This window comes from Dendrobates tinctorius, unplaced genomic scaffold (assembly GCF_039654945.1).
Source record: "Dendrobates tinctorius isolate UK_male_01 unplaced genomic scaffold, ASM3965494v1 ptg000246l, whole genome shotgun sequence".
NCBI lineage: Eukaryota > Metazoa > Chordata > Amphibia > Anura > Dendrobatidae > Dendrobates > Dendrobates tinctorius.
The window spans coordinates 1,304,231-1,315,042 of NW_027361913.1; positions in this window are offsets into that span (position 1 = coordinate 1,304,231).

The following is a 10,812-nucleotide window of genomic DNA, read 5'->3' on the forward strand; positions in this document are numbered from 1 at the left end:
GTGGTGTTAATAATCTAAATTCCCTGCCTGGATCCCTGACACTGATTTTCTCTGCACAGCAGTGCCCCTAGTCACCTGCCCTGCAGAGAACTACAGTATAGCGCCATTATTTGAATGACATCAGCTCCAGTTCTCTGCATATTTGTTGCCATACTACAGGAAAAATGTAGATGATTCAGGAGGAGATAGAGGTGGAGGAAGAGATGGAGATGGAGGAAATGGAGATGGAAGAGATGGAGATGGAAAAGATGAAGATGGAGATGATGGACATGAATTTGATGGAGATGGAGGAGGAGCTTATACAGTACATTAATTACACAGCACTTTACATAAATCATAGGGGCTCACAATCTAAATTCTTTATCTTTATGTCTTTGGAGTGTGGGAGGGAACCGGAGAACCGGGAGGAAACCCACGCAAACATGAAGAACACACAAACTTCTTGCCGAGGTTGTCCTATACATGGCTTCCTCAGGGCAATGCGCGTGGGGTTCCTCCCTCCACACACCATGCTGTGACTGGGTATTTGTATCTCTGCATCCACCTACAGGTTTTTTTGCTGCCTTCTTCTTTTACCCCTAAATGGCTTTTCCAATATGCTACAGTCCTTATATTTAAACCTATAGCTCAACTGACCCCATTGTTAAGGGTATTTTGCATTTGGTCTAATGGGGTTCTTTCAGTGTAACTTTAGCCTCTGGACATGAATATTTTGTCTGTTTTTGGGGTAATTTACTTTATGTAGACTATTGGCTCATTGTCATTTGTTCAGTGGTGTGTTATTTTTGATACGTCTGGTGCAAACAGTGGAGATAGCTGCAAGGTACCTAACCCGTCCTTCAGGTATTATGGTCTATACCTTCAATGGTTTTTTAACTGTTTTTAACATGTGGTCTGTACCTTGTTTGTGTGATCCTGTGTAATCATGCTTTAATAAATTGTATTGTTTCTAATATTTGAAATTTATTCATGGTGATCCTGGCCATTTTTTGTACACACTTCTTTTTTCTTCAGTATTAACACTTGATTTTGTTCTGCTGCAGCAGCTCTTAGGGGGTATAAACAGATGGACTGGCTTATATTTCTCAGCCATAAAAATTGGTTGGAGGAATAGACGTTTCTGAAAAGTTTGCTTTAAAAAAATGATTATACAATTAGTCATTTTGCTACCATAGTTTATTAAGTTTCCATTTGAAAGAAAAAAAGGGACAAATGCAAAATGTCAAAACCAAAAAGATTACAATTCATCCTTACTTCAGTTGCTCTAAACCAAGGTTGAGGAACCTTAGGCCCGCCAACCGTTTACAGTCACGATGACCTTTCCTGTTATATAAAAATGCAACCTCATGTCTCCTAAGATGTATATACCACAGGCTCAGTGTCTCCTGTGATGCTTATATCGCAGCTCAGCATCTCTTGTGTTGTATATAACACAGTTCCAGCATCTCCTGTGATGCATATAATGCAGCTCCGGTATCTCCCGTTTTGTATATACTGCAGCCCCAGCATCTGCTATGATGTATATGCCTCAGTCCCATGTCTCCTGTGATGTATATCTTGCAGCTACATATCTTTTGTTATGTATATTCTGCAGCCATATTTTCTGTGATGTATATGCTGCACTTCCATGTCTACTTTGATTGTAAATATCTTGTGACATACATCACACAAACCCACCAAAACTGGTCGTATACAACTATAATACTGCAGTGCTGGACAATAGTATGGGAAATCACATAAACATAACACAACAAGAGAAAAAAAGGAAATAAATCCCCAAAATGACAAAAAAGTATACAAAAATAATATTTATTTAAATGGACAAGTACACGGAGAGAAAGGGTTATACCTACTGGCACATGTATATGAGGACTTCCACCCAGATCAATACATCATTTATGTTGTGGCTAAAGAAGTATTTCACATTACCTAGGGGCCCCTTGAGAAAGGCTGTTTACCGCCAAAACGCACGTCGGGGGTGGACGTTCTCGGTCAACTCCTGCTCCCGTCAGTATACTAGGTAATGTGTTGATCTATATTACTATTATGGGTGCAGTGTCTCTAATGTTGTGCTAAGAGGCCAATTGTGGGAATGTGCAATAGTTTCTAACTACACTACTGTTCTATGTGACCTTACCATTCACATTTGATAATGTTGACAATCTTGCAGCAATGTACTCCTTTCCTGTTATTTTTTCCCGTATTATTATTTTTTTGAAATACTTCTTTGGCCACAACATAAATAATGTATTGATCTGGGTGGATGTCCTCATATACATGTGCCAGTAGGTGTAACCCTTCCTCTCCGTGAACTTATCCATTTAATAAATATTATTTTTGCATACTTTTTTGTCATTTTTGGGATTTATTTCATTTTTTTCTCTTGTTGTGTCATGTCTACTTTGATGTATATGCTTCAGCTTCATGTCTCCTGCGATAAATATACTGAAGCCCCATGCACGTCTACTATGATGTATATTTTGCAGCCCCATGTCTCCTGTGATGTATATGTCACAGTTCCATGGCTCATGTGATGTATATGCTGCAGCTCCATGTCTCCTGTGATGTATATGCCACAGCCCCATGTTCCTATGATGTTAGTACCCCAGACCCAAGTCTCCTGCAGTGTATTTACCGCAGTTCCATGTTTCCTGTGATATACATACCGCATCTCCTGTAATGCATGTACTGCATCACCTATATCTACTGTGATGTATATACTCCAGCCCTGGTGTCTCCTATGTAATGATATACAACAGTCTCAAAGTCTCTTATATGATGCATACAGCAGTCTTGGAGTCTCCTATGCGATGTATATACAACAGTCTTGGTGTTTTCTATGTGATGTATACAGCAGTCTCAGTGTCTCCTATGTGATGTATACACAGCAGTCTCAGTGTCTATTTGTTGCATACACAGCAGTCATGGTATCTCCTATGAGATGTATATACAAACGTCTCGGTGTCTCCTATGTGAGGTATACTCAGCAGCCTTAGTGTCTCCTATGTGAGGTATATTCAGCAGCCTTAGTGTCTCCTATGTGATGTATATGATAATCTCAGTAACTTTTATGTGATGTATATACAGCAGTCTCGGTGTCTCCTATGTGATGTATATACAATAATCTCGGTGTCTCCTATGTGATATATGCTGCAGATCTCCCACTGGTTTAGTTCTATAAATGTAATGTGAACAGTGATGAATTTCCCACTGCGATGAGACCTGCAGTATATTATACATCTGTGTTCAGTGCTACTTACTGCTGGCACAGCAACAGCAGCAAATTTTTCAGTAGGGAAAAGCGAGAACTGTTATTCTGCTCTAACATGCTCAATAACACACATTCAGAATATGGCAGTAGGTATGATTTATTGAATGCTTATACACCCTGAAAATACGCTTCGATGAGGTTAACACGGTGATAATAGTTAAACAAAATGATTCTATCCTTTACTCCTGGGCTACATTTATCATTATAAGATGTATAGCTTAGGACTAAAGTATGAGTGTTGTGTGGGCTACACTTATCACTGAACTTTGCTTCAGCAACTTATGGTTAGATATAATCCTTTAAGCCAATTCATGTGCTTTTAGGCATCATGGACACTCCTTTAGGCTACAAATGTCGTATGATGTAATTTCCTATACTGCATGCTCTTTGGAATTGTTCTACCACAGACATAATTGAGCTTCTTCATGAATACCCGTGCTGCGCACATTATTAAAATTGATTCAATTTGTATTAACCAAATGAGACTGAGAAATCTTTCTGTAATTTTAGAGACAGAAATAAAACTATTTTGAATGAAATTAGTTTTTAAGTCTACAAAGAGGTGGCATGTGCCCAACACAAACAATTCCTTTAAAACTTTGACGGACAACAGCTGCGGATCTGTGGAACAGCTGCTATAGGAAAATGTATTCGTAGCAATGAAAATTATAGAAGGTTATTTATCAAAGTCAAAGCAGTCCCAGATTTTCAATGATGACTTGTACGTAGATCTGTGGGTGGAGTTTGAGCAAAACAAACCTTTTGGGTGCTAGGAAGGGTAGATAAAGGGATCTGTCTTGTCCACTTTTACAGATTTACTGTATATGTGAACAAATGCAGGCAGTAAAGTATTGCAGGCATTGAGACATTTAAACAGTGGTGTAACTAGTGTCCAATGGGCCCTGGTGCAAAATTTGGACCTAGGCCCCCATCTGCATGTTGGTCAGATGTATAGGGCCCTAGCATTCTAGATCCTATAAAGACATACCTTTTCACTCCACATGTAATAATATCACCCTTTCTGGTTCTTCTTGTAATAATCTCCCCATCCTGGGCCCTATGCTTTAACATTTTCCCCTTTCCTGTGCCCCTTCCTGGTATAATGTCAACCATTCTGGTATAATGTCCCTATTCTGGTATATTGTCCCCTATTCTGGTATATTGTCCCTATTTTAGTATAATGTCCCCATCATGTGCCCCTTCCTAGTATAATTGCCCCCATCCTGAGCCCCTTCCGTTGTTCCCCAGCACATTTTAAAGAGAAACAAGCTATTATTCTTACTTCACCCCACTCCCACACTATGTGGCGTCCTCTTCTGTAGCCAGTGCAGGGCAGCTGACTTCGGTGTGCCGGCACAGGCAGCCCATGATGTCACTGCCATGTGCCGCTGGCAAGCTGACATCAGCTGCTGGTCTCTAATTGGCATTGCCAGTAGCATGTATTGCAGTGCAGTGAGCTGGTGGGTCTCTGTGCCGCAATACATTTCACCTGAATGTACATCTAGATGAAATTGGCATCAGTGGTCCCCTTCCTGCATTGGTCCGGTCGCTGAGGGAGAGCCAGTGATTGTTACACTCCTGCATTTAAGGCACTTTTATAAGGCTAGGTGATATGTGTGTGGAGTACAGATGAGTAAATTGATTAAACACAAATCAAATTTGTGTGAAATTTTAAGAAATTCTTTGAAACCAAAGTAATAAAACAATTTGAGATTCGATGAGAGCAAATTTCTTAAAATGGCGGTTCATTACCATTTTACATGTTACAGAAGTTTGCATTAGGGCCCCGTCACACATAGCGATCTCGCTAGCGAGATCGCTGCTGAGTCACAAGTTTTGTGACGTAACAGCGATCTCACCAGCGAGATCGCTGCGTGTGACAGCGATCAGCGACCGGCCCCCCTGACGGTATAGCTGATCACTGTTGGAAAGCCCTGGACATTTTTTTGGTCGCTGGTCTCCTGAGGCCAGCATGCATCGCTGCGTGTGACAGGCGGGAGACCAGCGATCAGCTGGTAACTAAGGTAAACGCAGGGTTTCTAAGCACGGCGCTATGCTTAGAAACCCTCTGTGTACCTTAGTTACCAGCGCGCTGATGCAAGGAGCTGGTAACTAAGGTACACATCGGATTTCTAAGTGATGCACGTCGCTTAGAAACCCGATGTGCACATTAGTTACCAGTTCCCTGCATCAGCGCGCTGGTAACTGACGTACACAGCGATGCCGGGCGCTCGGCGTCGCTGCTGCTGATCGCTGGTGAAGCTGTCTGTTTGACAGCTCACCAGCGATCATATAGCGACTTACCAGCGATCCTGACACGCTGATATCGTTGTCGGGATCGCTGGTGAGTCGCTATGTGTGACGGTGCCCTTAGCTGTAAAGGGTTCACACGACCTTAAGAGCAGCCGGGCTTCCTCATAATGACTTTCAGCTATCACATCACATGGTATAGTACAGCCATTCAAAAGAGACTATCATAGCCTTTATAAAAGCAGAAGCAGGGAATGCAGTAGTCATTTTGTTGAGAATCTGGATAGTGAGGATGTCACTGGTCACAGCTTAGCAATAGAGATAGGCGGAGAAATCCATTAAACACTGAATAAACATTACATATAGTATGTGATAGCAAAGCAGTAAACAACAGTTACTATCCATTTAGCCATAATAACCATATATAGTGAGGTCACTTTGACATTACTAAGACTGTGTTTGCATTAAAGGGCTTGAAATTAGTTGGATGCAGCACTAAGAGTCCAGGGAAATTGAAGTACCGTATATACTCGTGTATAAGCCGACCCGTGTATAAGTCGACCCCCCTAATTTTGCCACAAAAACCTGGGAAAACTTATTGACTCATGTATAAGCTGAGGGTGGAATCCATAGACTATGCCCCCATATGCTGTTCCACAGTTTATGCCCCCATATGCTGCTCCATAGAATATGCCCCCATATGCTGCTCCATAGAATATGCCCCCATATGCTGCTCCATAGAATATGCCCCATATGCTGCTCCATAGATTATGCTCCCATATGCTTCTCCATAGTTTATGCCCCCATATGCTGCCCCATAGACTATGCCCCCATATACTGCTCCATAGACTACACCCTTATATACTGCTCCATAGACTATGCCCTCATATACTGCTCCATAAACTATGCCCCATATGCTGCCCCATAGAATATGCCCCATATGCTGCTCCATAGAATATGACCCCATATACTGCTCCATAGACTATGCCCCCATATGCTGCCCCTTAGAATATGCCCCATATGCTGCTCCATAGACTATGAACCCATATGCTGCCCCATAGAATATGCCCCCATATGCTGCCCCATAGAATATGCCCCATATGCTGCTCCATAGACTATGCCCCCATATGCTGCTCCATAGAATATGCCCCCATATGCTGAAAAAAAAAAGTCATACTCACCTCTCCTGGGTCCATCGCCGCTGTCTGCCGCTTCTTGTGTCAGTGACTGTTCAGCCAGCAGAGAGGCGGCGCGCACTAGCCACATCACAGCGCCCCCTGCTGCCTAAACATCACTGATACAGGATGCAGCAGAGACAGCGGTGAGCAGCGATGGACCGGGGGACAGGTTAATATCGCTATACTCACCCATCCTGCCGCGGTCTCTGCAGCCTCGCTCGCTTCTTCACTGTCTCCCTTCCCTTCCTGTCTTCAGCGGTCACGTGGTACCGCTCATTACCACTCATGAATATGCGCATATGCATGAGTGGTAATGAGCGGCACCATGTGACCACTGACGACAGGAAAGAAGACAGTGGAGAAGCGAGCGAGGCTGCAGAGACCACGGCAGGACAGGTAAGTTTGATCTCTGACACCCCCGCTCCCCCTGCCCCGCCGACCACCAGAAAAAAATGGGCTGAAAATCTCGGCTTATACACGAGTATATACGGTATTTGCAATTCACAGCTAATCAAACTTTTGGAAAAGTTTGGAGAAGCTAGCAAATTAATATTTCAAAAGATTTGCTCATCTGAAGTGTATAATATTTTGTATACTATTAAGAGAGAGCATCTGGGATTATTAGTGCTTTGCATCATTTAAAAGTTTGGCATACAATTATGATTACGCGTATTAAATTTAAAGTACCGACGTGTTTGATCTGTCTTCAGACTACAAATCTTGCAAATCACCATGTCGGGAGTGAAAAAATATAGTATTGTGCCCACAATAAAAAAGTTCTAAATACCTGTATAGAGCACCATGAAATACACAAGCTCTATTCTGTACATGCACTAGGAAGATAACAGTGAACCCACTTACAAGAAAATAGGGCACTTGTGTCCCCTTTCTGAACCAAGTGACCGTTGAGCATGAGCGCTAACGCTCCATTTGTTCTATATGGTGTGATGCAGTGACCCCTGTGACAGCTAGGGGGCACTGTATGGGCTTCCCAGGACATGCATGCAGGTGTTTCCTGTATTGTGATGGGGAAATGGTGAGCGGCAGGATTGTAAATGGCCGATATGTATCACAAGGGTGGGTGCCTTGTGATGGAAGCTGGAAGGTGTATTGATCAGCAGATGTATTGCTGAGGGTTTGTTACTGTGTATCAGGGAAGCTTCCCGATGACTTGGTGAGATGGGTGGGACCAGTCACCTACAAACCCAACAAGGGACATGTGTCTGAACGCCGAATATAAAGCCTGTATGTGTGTGGCTGTGTGTGGAATAGGACCTGTAGTGAGGTCATGACCATGTGATCCATACCTCACCTGTGGGTGTGGTTATGTACCATATAATGTGCCCGAGGTCTGGTCACTTGGAGAGAGAGTGTGTACCTGAATGGTTCAGGGTGCAAGGTCCTGAAGGGTCAGTGTTGGGAGATTCTGGGAGAAGAATCGGATCCCTGGACCACGTGCTGCGACCTTGGACCTGGTGAGGCGTGAGTGTTGGACAGTCTCAGGAGGGTACAAACATCCTGAATAGCACCCGCTGAGGCCCTGGACCTGGTGGCCGGTGTGTTGTGAGACCCTGGGAGGAGGGTTGGAACCCTGAACAGCACCCGGTGAGGCCTGTGTGTTGGACAGTACCAAAGTGGGGACAGACGTCCTGAATAGCACACAGACAGGCCACGTGTGTTTGCAGAGTCAGTAACGGCACTGCATTGGGGGAGCTACTGTCCATCTGTGGATCTGGACTGTCAGGTGGCCTGGTGAGCAAGGCATTGTCCGGATGGTGATCCCAGTTTGGCAGCTTCCCTGAGAGAGAGGACTACCAAAGAGTCGGCATCTGGAGCAAGACCTCCTGTGAGGTAACCCCTGACATGGGGATATAACTGTTGGTGCTTGTGAGGTTGTATGAACGTTAATGAACTGTTTGGCATGCGGTTGCCCACGGTCACTGGACAGAGAGTTCCAGCATGTTTAGGGACTGCAAGGAAAAGCCATAACCTGTAAATGTTCTGGACTATGAGTTAAGCCTGTGAAGTGTAACATGGCCTACAGCGGTTTATGATATTTGAATAAACATTAATGGACTGTTTATGTGGAAAAACCTGTGCCTGACCCTATTAATCTGCTGCCAAGTGAGTGTCCCCAAACACTAACAATAAGCGCTACCTTACAATGGGTCTACCGGAGATAGCCAATAGCTGCATGCTCTTATCCTGTATGGAGGAGCACAGAATGTCTATTGCCCAACATCTCTATTGTGTAAGCATTCCGTTTACTATTTTCTGATGGATGCGTAACTTATGGGGCTTCATAGATTGCAGTCACAAAGGGAGCCTACTAGAGGTCAAAGTTCCCTCTACCCTATGTTAGAAGAGCAGTGCTATAAATAACTTAGTTGGGGGGTCATGTTACAGATTTGTTTGGGGTCCATGAGCTTCCAGTAACCCTTTAGCCTGTGTAAAGCATCATCTAATATATAAAGCTCAATGTGCGTGTATGTTTGTATATATGTGTGTATGTCCGGGATTGGCATCTGCACGTTGCAGCTACAGTCACAAAATTTTGCACAGTCACACGTCTGGACCCCGAGAGCATCATAGGCTATGATGTGAGTCGAAATTTTAACCCCGCGCGATCCAATTCACCAAACAATTTTGCCCCTATGTACATAATGGGGAAAAAGTGAAAGGAAAAGTGTTGGAGTAAAATTGACAGCTGCCAGATGTGAACAAGGGGGACTTAAAGAATGAGAGCGATGGCGCCAAGGAGTATATACCATACAGTTGCTAAGGTGGGGCCCTGACATGGGATACTCACCACACACGGGGATATGAACACACACACACAAAATGCGCCACACACTACCATGTGCTTCAACACATATACCACCCTCAGCACACATTTCACCACACATACACCAACCTCGCCACATAAAAGTCGAAACAAAAAAGTCGCCACTCAAAACTCGCCACGCTGTCCCAGAGCTGTTTAAAAGAAGAAAAATGAGCTGAGATTGGTTGCTATCAGCAACAGTTTTCTTTGTAGACAGCTGTGGTAACTGAAGCCTATTATTCTTATCATTTCTATGGTGTTATCGTCCTTCTGTAGAGCTGGAAATAACACAATTTATTACCATGCCAACACAGACCACCCTCTGACACAGACTGCAGGGGGAGCCCAGTATCACACAGGATAGGATTAAATACACAGCTCAGCAGTCAGTATCACACAGGATAGGATTAGATACACAGCTCAGCAGTCAGTTTCACACAGGAGAGGATTAGACACATGGCTCAGCTGTCAGTATCACACAGGAGAGGATTAGAAACACGGCTCAGCAGTCAGTATCACACAGGATAGGATTAGATACACAGCTCAGCAGTCAGTATCACAAAGGATAGGAAGAGATACACGGCTCAGCAAACAGTTTCACACAGGATAGAATTAGATACACAGCTCAGCACACAGTATCACACAGAATAGTATTAGATACACGACTCAGCAGACAGTATCACACAGGATAGGACTAGATACATGGTTCAGCAGTCAGTATCACACAGGATAGGATTAGATACATGGCTGAGCAGTCAGTAACACACTTGATAGGATTAGGTACATGGCTTAGCAGTCAGTATCACAAAGGATAGGGTTAGATACACGGCTCAGCAGGCAGTATCACACAGGATAGGATTAGATGCACTGCTCAGAAGACAGTATCACACAGGATAGGATTAGATACATGGCTGAGCAGTCAGTAACACACGATAGGATTAGATACACAACTCAGCAGAAAGTATCACATAGGAGAGGATTAGGTACACAGCTCAGCAGACATTATCACACAGGATAGGGTTAGATGCACAGTTCAGAAACAGGATGTGCCAAAGGAGAGGACATTTTCATTCCAAGAATTCCAGTCATTCCATCTGATTTGTTTTTGATTTTAAACGCCTCCAGTTTCCAGTTCAACTGCTATTTGCAATGTCCATTAACAATGCTCAGGGACAGTCCTTGAAAGTAGTAAGGATCGATTTGCAATCTCCATGCTTTTCTCATGGTCAACTTTACGTGATCTGTTCGTTCAAGAGTTGGAACTGCCAAAAATCTGTTCATCTTTGCAC